Raw genomic sequence first — 17163 nt, 5'->3', positions numbered from 1 at the left:
CAGAATAGCTCCTTGACTAGGTGTGAATAGGCTCCCAGAACTGAGACATTGGATGTGGGGAGATGTCCTATTCCTCTGACAGCATCTGAGCAGTGCCCTGGAACTTAATCATCTTCAATGGGGCCTGTCCTATCACAGGCAGCTGTAGCCCAAAACCCTTTGGAGGATTGAGACAAGCAAACCAAGTCAATCCAATTATATTTTGACTCTTTGCCTGTTTTTTGCCCTTCTAAATGCTTTATACAACCTTTGCTGGACCTAACAAGAAAAGTAACAAGATTACATATGGGGGATTAGCATCCACCCCAACCATTAATCCATGTTCTCACAATACCCTAATATAATAGGGCTCCACAAGGCACAAACGTTTATGAAAGCATGTTCTTTCACATCACAAGTGTGGTGAGTGGTCATCATCCAGACCTGCCTGAATCGGAGGATAAGCACAACATTCCTGGCTAAAAAATGAACCAATAACACTGCAAAAATGTCTACTATAATAGAGTAAAGCTGCCTTTGTATTTTTATATTTGATGTGCAGCTAAAATAAATTACCTAAAATGGATCAGTCTGCAAGGCACACATACATTATCTAAAAGGGCACAGGCATTTGGCCTGGTGACAGAGCTGTAAGAGATGACAAAGAAAGAAAACTAGTTAATCCATATGGTCTACCTTAGACTTTACATTGAGCCATCAATTGTATATATGTCAGCAATAGATGTCTCTAGAATATTTCCATGAAAAAAGCAGACACCTGCTTCTCATGCCTAACATTGCAATCCAAAGCTTAGCTGTAAGTGAAGATGGAAAGGAATGTACAACTTATGTGTGTCATTCCCCTGGAACAAAGTCAAAATATAGGTTGGTGAATGGCACCACAATTGGAACAGATAATTTGCATTACAAGTGCCACATTATTATTTATGTGATGGATGTAATGGGCTGAACGTAAGTAAATCCTATTTAGTGCATAGGTGATCATTTGATTTAGAATGAATGCTAGAAGTTCTTCTGAAACTTCTTATTTTACCTAGACAATACAAAGACCAAAATTCTTTAAAAGATTTTTAACAGGTCTGTCAGTTGATTGAAGAAATAAAATCTGAACGTCTTTGCAACAATACGCAGAAGAAGGGCCAATGTCTACTTCTATTGGAAGAGGTCTACCCTGTGGACTGTAAATAGAAAAGGGTGAGCATTTATAATGCTGCAGGCTATAGTGGCAAATCCTGAGTAGTTGTGCTGGACAAGATAGTGATGGGCGCAGCTAAATTCTTTATTATTTGAGTGGTCAATCATACGGGCAAATTGCGGCTAGTTATATGGGATGAGTGGTATTATACTGGCACTTAATTGTGTCCTAACTTTGGGTTCACACTCTGTCTCCTCATGTACCATCTTTACCCTGACTCTCAACATTTGCCATTTTCTTTTCTCACTATACAGATGTTCTGTTCTGCAAAGTAGTAGACTCTCCATGGCACTCCTGCTCTGCAGTACTCTGCTGATTGTATGGTGTGCAATGGCAAAAGAATACAATTGCACCATTTGTGTAATTTTTTTTAACTTGAACTGACAATATTTTTTAAGTGTGTGTTTTACTGCCATTTTTCTCTTCAGCCTAGATAACTATAACTATCTGGGGAGTCTGTTGGCTGCTAAAGACTGAGTGGGGTAACTTAACTGGCATCTTCCTTTCATGACAGGTGTGCAGTTATCATGGACTTGCTGAATACTATGTTTGTCTGTCTAAAAGTATCCCTAAACCCCCACTAATTCTGTCATTGATACCATAACCTTCTTCCCCCAAGTTGCGAGATTTTTGTTTTGTTATTTATATAGATCTTGCAAATGGCAGAAAAGATGTGGTGTAGGAAATGCTTAACTGTGGGAAATTACAACAAATGTACACCAATTTGCCCACATTTATCCAGGCCATAAAAAGGACATCAATATGCAGAGAATAAATTGTAGCAATGATATACCAAGAATAGATACTATGTGCTTTTCTCCAGAATCACGGTAATTGAGAATTCTTCTGTTTGGAAGTAAGGGTGGGCAGAACTTGCATAATTTCACTTCACGAAATTCCTGTAGTTACATAAAAATTCTGCATGATTTTGCAGAGTGCCACTAACAAGCAGCAATAAGCACGTCTAACTGCTCGCACTGTGAGTTAGCGCTACTAGTGCGACATTTTCTGAAAATTCAGCGCAAATGGCACCACGTAGTGTGCAAGAGCTTGCCGCATTCGATTTGATTTTGCTGCCGCTCAAGTAGAAAATCTACTTAGGAAGTAGCCCTCTGTTGACCACCCGCATGAGAAAATTTCGCTGGAAGACATCCTAGCAACCAGAAATTACACTTACCAGCACACAATTCTGAAGCCTCCCGGGAGTAAAAAATCCACCACAAGGTGATTGGCATGATTTTTCCAGAGCTCTGATTTACAAGAGTAATGCGGAGTAGCATAATACTACCAAGGCCTATTCTGACATAACCTCCTCTAGAGACGGGGTTGCATTCTTATGTCAGTAAATTACATTTACACTCTATTGACTTAAGTGGTGGCTGGCAACATTACAAAATAGTGGGGTGTGATGCCCAAACCATATATGCCAGCCGCAAGGTGTGAATGCCGTCTCTGACCTGGTGCTCTCCTCCTCGGAACTGCTTTGGGCTGAAAGGGAGGGACTTCCTCCTTTGTACAACCCAAAACCAACCAATTCTGAAGCTGCACAGTAGCTCCAGGATTGCTTGGAGCAGACTCAACCAGCACTCATTGTAAGGCTGGGGGTCTGTGGCTTCTACCCCTCTGCTGTTTCTTAGGCCTGGGATTGCATTAAACATAAATTACTTCCCAACCTTTACCCCTTTGAACCCCACAACCTGCACCTAAAATTAAGGACACCATTTCCAAATTAAATTTCAATCACTCAATATAAATTACGACTAATTATTAATTAATCAAAAATAAATTACTTCCCACCCTTTACCCCTATAAACCCCACGACCCGCATCTAAAAATAAATTACACAATTATCATCATTAATTATCAATTCATATTAATTGAAAACCAAGTAATAATTAATTACAAATACATTACTTCCCACAATTAACACTATAAAAGCTAAATTAAATAAACAAAAAATAATCATTAATTTAATATAATTAAATTACGTCCCACCCAATTCCCCTATAAACCCACAACCATCTACAGAACTAAAAAAAAGCTAAATTATATGAAAAACTACATTTATAACTACTAAAAATTCAACACATATTTAAAAACATAAACACAAAAAATACATTGCATATATTTAAAATATAAACTAAAATACAAAACACTAATAAGAAAATCGATATTATAAAAAACTATGTTTTCACAAACAATATTAATGACTTCTATATTTTTAAAAACTATATTTCTTACATTAAAATTCGATAATCTTGATCGCGATATTCTTGATGTTGATCCTTCTCAATCAAGATATTTTCAACTTGATATTTGGGTAGGTCGACATTTCCAACTCGATATTCTGTTTCAACAACCGTAATAAACTCCTTTCCCAACTGCTTCAACCAATACAAACCAGAAAAGCCAACCTTACTCCCTATTCATGCCCTCCTAAAATGCAAAGTCTTTTAAACATTTTCCTATGACCTTCCTTTACTTCTTCAAATTCCTTGAGGGCCTTGTTGAAGAGGGCCTATATGATTGAAGAAGGCTGCCTGAGATGGTTGGGGCAATGCTGCATTGTCCTTGGTTATATAGGCTGGGCAGAACTGTTGCTGCCTCCTCCTTCTCCTCCTCCTCCTCCTTCTGCTTCTCCTGCTCCAGTATCACAACATGATAAAAAGCCACCGTGATCACCTCTATTTTGAGGAGGCACAGTCAAGCGCTAACGTTCCCTTGTGCCTGTCCTGACTGATTGTAATACAGGTCCGGACAAGGCATCCGACAGGAACAGCTGAATCTTACTGTGAGGAAAGAAGAAAAGAATGAGAATTTCAGCACTCATTGCAAACAAGTTTGTATAATCGGTTAGGCATAAAGCATTGCTGTTTCTCTAAGACCATTGGAATGTCTTTTCTTGATTATGTGTCCCTGTGACTTACACATTGATCCCGTCAATATTATGTGCAGTACTTTGCATTATTAATTTGGCCACAAGCACCTGCAGTGAAAAAACAATATTTTCTGTGCACAAATGGAAGAAAAAGAATAATAGAAAACTTAATGAAATTATTTCAGGAGATGACACCTTCTTTCACAACGCACGTTTGCGGGCTCAGAACCGAGGGGCGTCCGTTCATCAGTTCCAACACCACAATTACAATACGGCTGCACATGGTGGGGCTGCATTCTCCGATTGGTCTATGAGAGCTTGTACTGTGGCCCTGCTGGCCATAACACAAGCTCCCATAGACAACTGGGAGGATCTGCCATCCCTGCACTGCGTGGAAGGCACCTCAGGGGGCCTGCCACACGGTGCAGGGATTAACGGGGGCACAGCCCCCAACCAGAGGCCTCAGGGTGATGGGGGCCCTGCTAGGGGGCCCCAATGTCACTTTTTGACAGGCTTTCCATGTGGGAAAACACAACATGGAAAGCCTGTAGGAAACTCACATCATAATCCCTACAGCGTAAACTCCGTCCTTAGGGATTACGGGTCAATGTGCAACTGGCCTGTCCGAATCCATTCGGAATGACCACCCAAATTCACTTTCGACTGCCTATATTGTAGTCAGAAGTGAAAACGTAGGTGTCGGTCGGAAAGAATCCAATCGCAGGTCGGAGGTTTTCCGACTGACATTAAAATAGGCTTCTTAAAGTGTGTTTAAACAGCCAGATTAATGAAGCCAAATTGTGATCGCAATTGCTGCGAAATAGCAATTGCGATCGCAAATGTAGTAAAAGCAATCCATGACAGTGAAAGTAGCAAAATTGCGAATTCGCAAAAAGAAATAGCGAACTCGCTAATAAAATCGCAGAATCCTGAAACCAGCCCATGTGCGAATTAAAAATAGCGTGAAACCATGGATTCTGCTAAATCAATTGCGAAATCGCTAAATAATTGCAATAGCCATTCATGAAAAATCGCAGATTGCGAAAAACACGAAAATTGCAATTTGCGAGGCGCTATTTAAGGAGAACCCAAACCAGGTGGTAACCAGCAAAGAAAAAAAAAAAGTTGATTAAAGTTAACTGCAAACAGGTGCAGGCCTGACCAAACACACTAAAGGACATGCAGCTGGAGACTGAGGACTCTCACAATGCCGGACTCTAAATGGTGGTCAGGCGGCGTAGGCTACAGCGAGCAGCACAGAACAGGCGTAGGATCCAGGAGCGGATATTCTGTCAGCGGGTCACCCTTCTTTGCCAAACCAGGGAGCAAATCTATGCTAAGTACCGCCTAAATGGCCCAATGATCATCAAGCTGATCCAGGACCTAGACCCCCTGCTGCAGCATCCAACAAGAAGAACCAATGCCGTTCCCACCCATGTTCAGGTATTGTGCAGACTGCACCTACTGGCCTCCGGAAGTTTCCAGGGGATAGTTGCCGTCGCAGGGGGTATATTCCAGCCCACCATGTCCCGCTGCCTAATGAGTTTCCTGGATGCAATGCTGACCCGGCTACACCACTACATTTCATTCCCCACCATCCAACAGGACATAAATGACACCAAGCTGAAATTCTATAACATTGCACATTTTCTCCATGTAATTGGATGCATTGACTGTACCCATATCCACATCTGCCCACCAGCACAAACAGAATACATGTACCGCAACCGCAAGTCCTACCACTCCCTCAATATCCAGATGGTGTGCAACACAAAGATTTACATCACGGACATAGTGGCACAATATCCGGGCAACACACATGACTCCCTCATCTTCCCGCACAGCGGCATTCACACACGACTGGCAAGGGGAGACTTTGGCGAAGGACACCTACTAGGTAAGTACACATGTTCCCAAATACTACACTTTGAGCATGTATCTGCGCAGAATAGGCACTCACCCTGTGCTTATACCCTCAGGTGACAGCGCCTACGGCCTACGTGAATACCTCCTCACCCCATACCTCAACCCTGCCACACCACAGCAACGCTGTTACAATGCTGCACACATACGAACAAGAAATTGCATTGAGAGGACTTTTGGGCTATTGAAGAGCCGTTTCTGCATACTGCACAAGACTGGTGGGGCCATCAAATACACACCTGACGTCTGCTGCCGCATTGTGGCCGTGTGTGCAATACTCCACAACATTGCTACCAGTGGAGATATCTTGCAGTGAGTCTGAAGGTGACAACCGGCCGCCTCCACATGTACGTCATGCACGCGGAGAAAATCCTGCTGAAGGACACAGGCGCCGCAACCACATCACTATTAACTGTTTCTAGCGCACCCATTCCCCTCTCAAAACACTGCACCCATGCATGACAAATGTAATAATGACATGAGTGTGATTCAAGTTTGACCATTAATCTTTATTGTTTATGCACAATAAATTGGCCTTAACTTGTTCTACTGTCTCATGAAGAGTGTATTGCTCCATACCTCCCCATGCTGGGGTAGTGGGTTTGCAGGGGTTTACTGCATGGCCTCCCTCAGAGTGTCTGAGTCCTCACTGTCGGTTACGACGTGACGCCCCAAGTCGTCTTTCTGTATCCTGAGGGACGGTATTGGCACTAGTTGCTGCTGTTGGCCTGCTGCTGCGGCGACGTGCAGGCATCGGTGGCAAGGATGCACTGCTGTTGGTTGACGCAGCATCACTTGCGTCGTCAGCCGACTCTGCTTCTCCATGGCCAGTGGCCTGGCTGCCGAGCACTGCTGCGGTAAGTAGATCGAGCGACCTGACCACATCCTGGCAACACTGCACCATCTGGCCCTGCATGGCGAGTGACCGGCGTGCCAGCTGTGATGTAGCATTCCCAACTACATGATTGGATCTTGTGTAGGCCGATAGGCGGGCCAGTAGTTGGCGGTGGCGTTGGCGGGTTATGTCCTGCTGGGCTACCAGCAGCTGGTTGTTCTCCCGGACTGCAGCGGTCATCTGGGCTATGTTTTGGCTTGTCACCTGCATCTGGTTGAGCATTGCTGCCATGTGACGCGCCTGTGTGCGATGCACCGCCAGCATGCGGCGTTTGATGGCCAGGCCTGGATCCGGTATTTGAAGTGCCCTGCCGGTGCCTGTTGGGCCGTGACGCTGCTGGCGCCTCAGTGCGCTGGTGTGTGATTTGGCACCAGCTGTGCGCCTCGCCTGCCTCCTAGGCGCTGGTGGTGGAGCCTGTACCACTGGTGTGGCTGTTTGCTGTGGTGTTGGCTGCACAGCTGTGGCTGCAGGGGTGGCCCTGTCCGCACGGGGTGGTGGTGGTAGGAGCACTGCATGGTGGCTGTGATGGGCCGGGTCGTTGGGAGGACTGGCCCTCACCCTCAGTGTCCTCCTGGCTCTCGGCGATGTGCAGGGCCTCGCTGTCTGTGCTGGCTTGCTCACCTGCACCTGTAATGTGAAAGGGTGCATGATTAATGTTATGTATCTTGCACAAGCAATGTTGATACATGCATGCAGCCTTGCTTTCCCTGACTGGCTTTTGGATTTACTTTGCATTACCTGCTCTGGCAGTGTTGGGCTAACTGGGGGTACATGATTACACTACAACTACCACAATGCAATGGGGCTTTTCAGGTGTGCATGGGCTGCATTGTTGGGGATGTCATATTGCTAGCTCAGGAGTTAAGGGCATTGTTGGGAGACATGGTCGCAGTCGCATGGCACTTACCTTCAGATTGATGGCTGGGTCGAGACGAGTCCAGCTGAATGACCCCCACGCAGGCTTCTGGCGCAATGGTTTCCTCAATCAGGTCCTCCAATGGGGTGTTCAGTGTGGCTACAGGTTCCCCTCCATCGGTGGCCAGTTGCTCCCCAAGCCTCTCCGCAATATGCTCCTTAGAACGACCTCTCAGGTCGTACCAGCGCTTTTATTAGGTCATCAATGGACCGTTGGGTCACACCAACCGAATTGACCTTAGCGCGGATGCGCTGCCAGATCCTGCGCTTATCTGCCTCTGGCACCCTCCGGTAATCTTTTCCGAAGAGCCGGGCATGATCCCTGCAGACCCCCTCAATTAGATGCTCCAGTTCCAGTTCAGAAAACTTAATTTTCCGCTTTCTCTCCTGCCCACTGCTCCCTGCTGCATCCTGGGACATCTTGGAAAAGTTTTTGCAAGCTGGGGTGCTGCACAGTGTAAGCTTTGCTGCTCCTCAGTATCCTGCTGCCACTCACTGGCTCTGTGTTCTGTTTGTGGGTGTGGTGAGCCTACTTCCTGGTTGTGATGTCATCAGTGGGCTTTAAATGCGACTTCCCATTTTTGCGATTTTGCTATTTGCGAGGTCACAATTTCTACATTGAAATTGCTGATTCTTCGATTTATATGCGATTGCGGCTAGATCGCAATCGGCAATTGCGATCGATTGCGAATCGCTTTTTTTTCATCGCATTTCTACATGAATGCCATTCTGCGATCCTCAAACTGCGATTCGCAATTTTTCGCAATTTGCTAATCGCAGAATGGTACCTTCATGAATCTGGCTGTAAATTGCAAAGTTAGGTACATTGCCATTGAAAACGAGGTGTTTTAAATGTATGTTTCACAATTTATAATACTATTTCATACAACATTATTAGAGCTCAATTGTTGGAACAAATATAAGCTCCTGAGTTATCCCAGTTCGAAGTCATGCTCCAAGTCTCACTCCCAACACCATGACCTCTAATTCATTACCGTACAGCAAATATTACCCTGGGTCTCTTCTTCTTTGAAGTTCCTGAAAGGTGGAAAAAAATGAAAACACTAATTATCAGAAGTGCTATTTTTATATATTATTAAAGCAAGGAAATAAATTACTAGCAAATAAATGTTTTGCTTGACTCATCAACCCCTTTGATCTTCATCCTAAAAACAGTTCCATGTCATACAAATTGATTATAAAGATGAATGACATTGCTGCTCTGTTACCTTCATACGTTTTTGTTATAATCACACTAAAGCAATCAGCAATTAATGTGACAATATTGTGCTGCACCTCAATGAGAAGGGGGCTGCTCAGTGACAGGAGAGTCATGGAGGAGCTCCACCACCATTGAGATCCTCACCCTGTCCTCCCCATTTCCTGCCCATCAACCTTACCCTAAGCATACCTGGCTCCTGTGCTGCCTACTGGCAACCTAGGTGACGTCCACCAAACGTGGATTTGATGAATCAGATTTTTTAAATCCCCACTATCCAGCACTATGACTTGTAGTCAACTCCACTCCCAATTCTCCTGACACGCCATACTACTAGTCTCAGTCTGGACCAAGAACAGCTCAACCCCCACATACAAAGTCTAAAGAAACTATATTGTATAATGTATCTTGATGTACACTGTAAGATTTTTAACATAAAAAGACATGTTTGCATATAATATTATACAATATAACAATACAAATATATTATTATTATTACTAATAATAATATTAATAATAATAATAATAATAATAATAATAATGACAATAATGATAATAATAATAATAATAATAATAATAATAACAATAATATTAACCATAATCATAAAAACATTCATGTACATTGAACATTATTGGGATCATTTACAAGAAACTGATGCATCGCTGCGCTAAAGCAGTGATGCCTCAATTTACTTGTGTTTACTTGCCTCCACCACAAAATAGCTCACAATGCCATGGATGTGCCATATTTATGATACTGTGCTCCATGTCACAAGGAAACTGACCCATTCAATCCGACCTTTAATAGCCTACTGTACGGGGACCAATGTGTTAGAACTTGAAGAGGTGGCAGTCATCATGCTCTCTAAAATATTGGTCCTGGATGTGAAGCATACAAGTGGGCATAGTACCCACTTGTATGTGTAACTTGCACGTAATGCCACAAAATGTGACAGAATGTGCACATGTACTTTCTGTGGCCAACTTACCTTGTGACTTGATTGCAGTTTATAGTAGAATCACAACAGCTGGTGTGATCCCTTGGCCACAGCCAATGCGTCATTCAATTTCAATCTTTATTCGTCATTCTACGCCTGGGTTTAGGAGGTCCAATGCGTCAAAAACTGACAATGTGGTAAATATCCCTGCACCAGTTTCGCAGGAGGTGTTTCTAACAGAACGCGTACCTTGCATAAATTAAAAACTAACACAGCGCAGCCGATTCCGATGCAGGAAAAAAGTGATGCATCTGCATCCATGTAAATATGGAGCAAATGAAGCGCTGCTGTTGTGTCAAAAAAGTGAGGCTCGACGGCGGCGCAAGGGGCTTATAAAGGAGCCCCTACATGTTTTTATTTTACAAAGTGCCACAGACAGGCAGAAGAGGCTCATAAATAACTAATTCAGCACCACATGGGGATTAGTGGCAGCCCCTGCTTAAACTGGTAAAGCTGGGTAGGGGAGAGTTAATACGGGGTCATTTGTCCAGTGCTAGATGCACGCAAAAGGGATAGTTGCCTTCTATCACTACTTCTATCAGGCAAAAATCCATAATTTTGATTGGTGCACCTGAATTGTATCCAAGATACTGTAACCGTAGGATCGAGCAAATATTCTTTAATAAAGAACCTTATAATTCCATTCATAAATTACAAAGTCTGTAACAACAGATGTGAAACTGGCTGACGATCTGAAACTCTGGTCGGACATGATACGTGATAAAATAGAGATGTACTTGATAGGGTGCAAATGAAAAATGTGATGGTGATAGGGGGGGGCGTAATAGCGCTGTCGCCTAGGCCCCAATGTGATGTGGGCAAGAGTTAAGGGGCCTGACGGTGGGATGAGATATAGGAACATGATTAAGCGTATAAATGTCTCATAAGCCCATAGATATAATACACACACAATCATGAGTAGAAAGTCGGAGTAGCTATCTGGGTGAGGAAAAAAGGAAGGTTTAAATTGTTGCAGAATGTATGGCACAGTTTTATTAAGCTGGTGATGGCCAGCGCATTGCTAAAAACATATAGATATATTAAAACAAATTACAAATCAACTCATTATTACAGGTGGCAAAGTCGAATTTGTGTACAAGAAAGTTCATTGCATCCATTCGTAAACAATGATATAAGGAGAGTCATTTGAATCAGCAACAGTTTCTTGCTTCAAGACAGCCAACACGTATTTCAAGAGATATTAAAGCTAAAACAACAAAGGTTAGCTGTAATCATAAATTGATACGTGTATAGCGCACTACTCACCCACAAGGGTCTCAAGGCGCTTGTACGAATAACGCTGTGGAACCCATCCTGGCTTTCCCTGTGAGGAGTCCACTCGTGGGCACCCCCAAGGTGGAGGCCAGGCATCCTTAGCGTTGTGGGGGCCGTTGTGGAGATTAAGCAAGCTATTGCCCAGAGTTGCAGACTGGGACTCCATGATTAGAATAGGCACCGAGGCGAGAATTATCAGGTCCGTGGATATTGAGCCCAAGCCCCACTGAGGCAGGGAATTGAACCCTGGTCCAATATTTTATAAAGGTACCACAGCGTAGCACTGACTGCCCGACAAATGCTGAAAGACGAAAGTTGAGTATGCTGCCAAGATTGGCAGAACACGCTGTGCACTGTGCTGGAATAGTAAGGGTTGACTCTACATATAATTATTCAGCAATAACAGTTTTTATGCATGAGTAAAGCCAATATCATTATTCTCAGTGATGTATCTACTTCACAAAATTCAATGATATGTATCTTTATATTTTAAACCACATGCCAAAATCAAATGATAATAACCATAAACTACTGGTTGGAATCAAAATTGTACATGCAAAGTTATACATATGAAAATATTATTTAACGGATTTTACAATTTTTACATATTCATAATACATCACAAAACATTTTTAAAGCATGCCCGATGCATTTCGGGACCAACATGTCCCTTCCTCAGGGGAAATCTGTGAAAGAAAATTGCGACATTTCACTAATAACATATTTAGAAAAAGACATGTACTTCATTGTGTATGAATTCTCATCTCGCCATGTGTGCCTCAAAAGCATGCTTGAAGTAAATAGAAAGGTATAAAGGTCATCAAGTAATGAACTCATCAAGACAGGTGTGATAGTGATATTAATGGAATGTGAATATAGGTCCTATAGAGTCATTGCAAATGGGAAACCACAGAAGTATTTAACATGCTCCTCGTTTGTGAACACTGTCAAAACTGGTAAGAAAGAAGTAACTAAAAAAAGAACCGCGTGCCCGTCACTACATTACCAACTCATTATAACTCTAACACCCAGAAAATGTGATAAATGTGATGAACAAAACGAAAAGGGTAGTCTTTAATAAAGCCTACCTGGCTGAATTCTGCTGGTAGCTAGCTGCGTGCAATGGAAATAACAATGTCAGGTTGAGTATTTCTACTAAAGCTAAACTAAAAGAGGCCACCCAGATACATAAAAAAGTGCCCTACCTGATAAGGAAATTCAGCTGGGGTATCACTACGTGTAACTGTTAATTCTGCCTCGTGTACACCGAAGGATATCAGGGCCAAATGTAACTGTCGAAATAAACAATAAATAATGCCCTAAGAACACTGACAAACAATGTACTGTTCTAGCTAATTGCACACTGATGGTGTGCTGTGTAGATAAATGTAATATACAACACTTACCGGCGCGAGAACGCCGGGATGATGTCCTCCGTGACAAACTGTATTACAATCGGCAATGCCGTTTTTCCTGAGGTTGTGACTCTATAACAAATATAAATGATAAAAATAATGAAACCAAACCGCCCGATAAGCCATGTCACGTAGCGGCATGGTCTAAATGATACTATTCTCACTCGTACCTGTGTGAATCTTGTTGACTCGCGTCTGCTAATCTCCGTGTTGAGAAGAATGAAAACGGGTGAGCGCAAGAAGCTCTTGCGGTCGATTTCAGATCGAGCCTCGATAAACAACATAGAAATGGGACTCGACTTGCGTGAGTAGAGCCTACCCGCGGCAAGCAACCATATTGGAACAGGCAATACTGGCGCTAAAAATCAACAGCTGCAAGGGTTATCTCTCGATAAAATTAAATACTCAGATGAAGAGTGAAATTAACAAGGGTCTATGCTCAGATAGAGACATAGATATTTATACAATGTTAAATAGTATGATGATCTTCACTCAAATATAAAGATTTAAGATACGCATATTGATATATGTAAATTCAGAAGGGGAACCCGGGTATAATTGTAATCATGAGTTCTAGCAAAAAGTAACAATCACCATGCTGCCTTATAGTCCTAAAAAGGATGCGTACACGAACTCTATAAATTAATCACTGGATCGATTCAAAGAGAGATAGATTACAACCGGATATATGATGTTACAACGCGTACTGTTACAACGCATACCGTTACAACGCGGATTTTACAACGCGAATACTATTACAACGCATGTTTTTACAACGAGTACTATTACAACGCAAAATAGTACTTCAATAGGAAAAATACCATTACAACGCAACATATCGCAACGTATACCATTACAACGCATATATATATATAAAAAAATTCTTTGTAAAATAAAACCTGGCACGGGATGCAGGGAAAATAGGGGTTTTGGGTGGGTAAGTGTATTAAAAAACGGCATGAAAAACTACCATAATATTACGATTACCAATTAATTATTTATTAAATAATTTCTCGAGTATTAAAATTATGTATTTATTAAATTATTACTCGATTTTTTTTTTAAATAATATATAAATATATATTTATTATTTCCTTTGTAAAATAAAACCTGGCACGGGATGCAGGGAAAATAGGGGTTTTGGGTGGGTAAGTGTATTAAAAAACGGCATGAAAAACTACCATAATATTACGATTACCAATTAATTATTTATTAAATAATTACTCGAGTATTAAAATTATGTATTTATTAAATTATTACTCGATTTTTTTTTAAAATAATATATAAATATATATTTATTATTATTCCCTTTGTAAAATAAAACCTGGCACGGGATGCAGGGAAAATAGGGGTTTTGGGTGGGTAAGTGTATTAAAAAACGGCTTGAAAAACTACCATATTATTACGATTACCAATTAATTATTTATTAAATAATTACTCGAGTATTAAAATTAATTATTTATGAAATTATTACTCGAGTTTTTTTTAAAATAATATATAAATATATATTTATTATTTCCTTTGTAAAATACAACCTGGCACGGGATGCAGGGAAAATAGGGGTTTTGGGTGGGTAAGTGTATTAAAAAACGGCATGAAAAACTACCATATTATTACGAATAACAATTAATAATTTATTAAATTATTACTCGAGTATTAAAATTAATACTCGAGTACTTACATTAATACTTCGATTAATAAAAATGATAACATTTTACTTAATTCCTTTCTTATAAACTAAAATACATACTTTTTTATTAGTATACACGATATGTAACTTTTCGGATAAAACAAACAGATATATAGGATTCATGGACGCCATTTTGAAAAGGTATCACAATATTGAGTCCTTCTATTATTTCAATGAATTATTACCACAACATAATAGCCAAAATGGATGCCAAAACGGCAAACATAACGGTATATAAACTACTTATAATTGATTTTTAAATTATATGTTCTCAGAGAAATAAATGTAAAATTTAAAACGATTTCCAGCGCATACTTTTAGAAATAATTTTGTGATACTACACCAAACTTATAAATAGTAGGGAGACACCATTTTGAAACTAGTTGATCCTCAACTACCCGAGAGAGCAGACGTGAAATACCATTCTGTGACCTTTTCACCCTGTCATCCCAGTCAAAGTTACTGATCTACATAATAGAACGATTACCAACGATTTACAAGTAAGTAACGTTTACTGAATACGTTAACAGAATAAATATTAGTCATTTTATATAAATATATACTAAAATAATATGAACTATATTTCTCATGTGAAATATAATTAAATTTAGGGGAAATATTACTGGGAATAAATAAAGATAAACGAAAAATAATTTCATGTTTTAAAAATACGTCCAATTTAAATTAACACTTACAATGAAAATAAAATATTTTCTGAGGTAAACATCATTTTAATAGAATACTATAGCAATAATATTTGCTTTATTTATTATATTTCTCTTAGAATTCACTTCAGAACGGTTAAAAACCAGAGACCTAAATATTTCATTTATTTTGGAAACCGACCCGTTTTTGAAAGTTAAAATAAGGTACATCATCATTATTCAATAAATACATTTATTATTTATTATATGTAAAAGGTCGCATCACGAATAAACTTTACATATTTTTTTCTGACAGAGATATTACTTCTAAATTATATCTCGATTCATAACTGGCCCCAAAAACATTTTCGACATCGTTTTAAAAGGTAATAAACATATTTTATTATCAAACTAAACACTGCAATTTAAATGCCAAAAATAAATCTATTAACACTGAATAAAATAATATATTTTTTTTTTAAATGTTTCAGATAAAAACACCAATCCAAGAAAAAATAAAACCAACTGCAAGTGCAAGAACCCATTTCTGCAAATCAAACATCCAAACCGAAAAGTAAGTGAAAAACAGTTTTCGAAATACATGTATGATTACAGCATAAACACTAAAGAATGCTAGATAGTGTAAAAGTACAGATAGATATACCAACTCTAGCTAAGTGCAGCGATGAAAAAAGTGTAGGATAGTGTACAAGTGTAAATTGCTATTCAAACTTCCGGAAAGTGCTGCACTAGAGAAACTACAGCATACGCTAGAGGTGTAAATAACTATTCCAACTCCTGGTAAATGCTGCAGTTAAAAAAGTGCAGAATAGTCTAGAGGTGTAAATTACTATTCCCACTCCAGGTAAGTGCAACAGTAGGGAAAGAGCTGGATACTTATGAAACTTATAAAATAATAATCTTACTCCTGGTAAGTGCTGCTGTAGGGAAAGTGCAGGATAGTCTTGAAGTATAATTTTCTATCCCAAATCCATATAAGTGCAGCAATAGTCATAATACTGTATAATCCACATGAGTAAATTGCAATACCGACTCTGAGTAACTGCTGCAGTAGGGAAAGTGCAGAGAAAGTGCTAAAGTATGCCTTATTTCTCTATGACTCGAATGTAAAAAACATTTAAGCTGTAACGAATTAAAAAGTCACTCTCCTCATAAATTATAACTAACACATTTTCTACCATACATTTATTTTTAAAGGACTCTACCCCTGAAGAACGTGAAAAACACCAAATTAAACCAACTGCAGGTGCAAGAACTCATTTCTGCAAATCAAATATCCAAAACAAAAAGTAAGTGAAAAACAGTTTTCAATATACATATAACAATGGAGCAAAAACACTAAAGAATGCTAAATTGTGTAAAGGTACAGATACATATTTCAACTCCAGGTAAGTGCAGCAATGAAAAAAGTGTTGGATAGTGTACAAGTGTAAATAGCTATTCAAACTCCTGGTAAGTGCTAACTAGATAAAGTGCAGTATAATCTAGAGGTGTAAAATACAATTCCAACTCCTGTTTAGTTTTCCAGTAGGGAAAGTGCTGGATAGTCTAGAGATATAAATTACTATTCCATCTCCAGGTAAGTGCAACAGTAGGGAAAGTGCTGGATAGTTGAGAAACATTTAAAATACTATTCCAACTCCTGTAAAGTGCTGCAGTAGAGAAAGTGCAGGATAGTCTAGAGGTGTAAATTACTATTCCCACTCCAGGTAACTGCAACAGTAGGGAAAGTGCTGGATATTTATGAAACTTATTAAAAAATAATCTTACTCCTGATAAGTGCTGCTGTAGGGAAAGTGCAGGATAGTCTAGAGGTGTGATTTACTATCCCTAATCCATATAAGTGCAGCAGTAGACAAAATAGTGTATAATTTACAGGAGTAAATTACCATTCCGACTCTGAGTAAGTACTGCATGAGGGAAAGTGCAGAGAAAGTGCTAAAATATACCTTTTTTCTCTATGTTCCGAATGTAAAAAAAATTTAAACTGTAACGAATTGAAAATTCACTCTCCTCATAAATTATAACTGACACATTTTTTACCATACATTTCTTTTTAAAGGACTCTACCCCTGAAGAACTTGAAAAACACCAA

This window comes from Lissotriton vulgaris, chromosome 6 (assembly GCF_964263255.1).
Source record: "Lissotriton vulgaris chromosome 6, aLisVul1.2, whole genome shotgun sequence".
NCBI classification, from domain to species: Eukaryota; Metazoa; Chordata; class Amphibia; order Caudata; family Salamandridae; genus Lissotriton; species Lissotriton vulgaris.
This window is presented reverse-complemented; position numbering follows the sequence as displayed.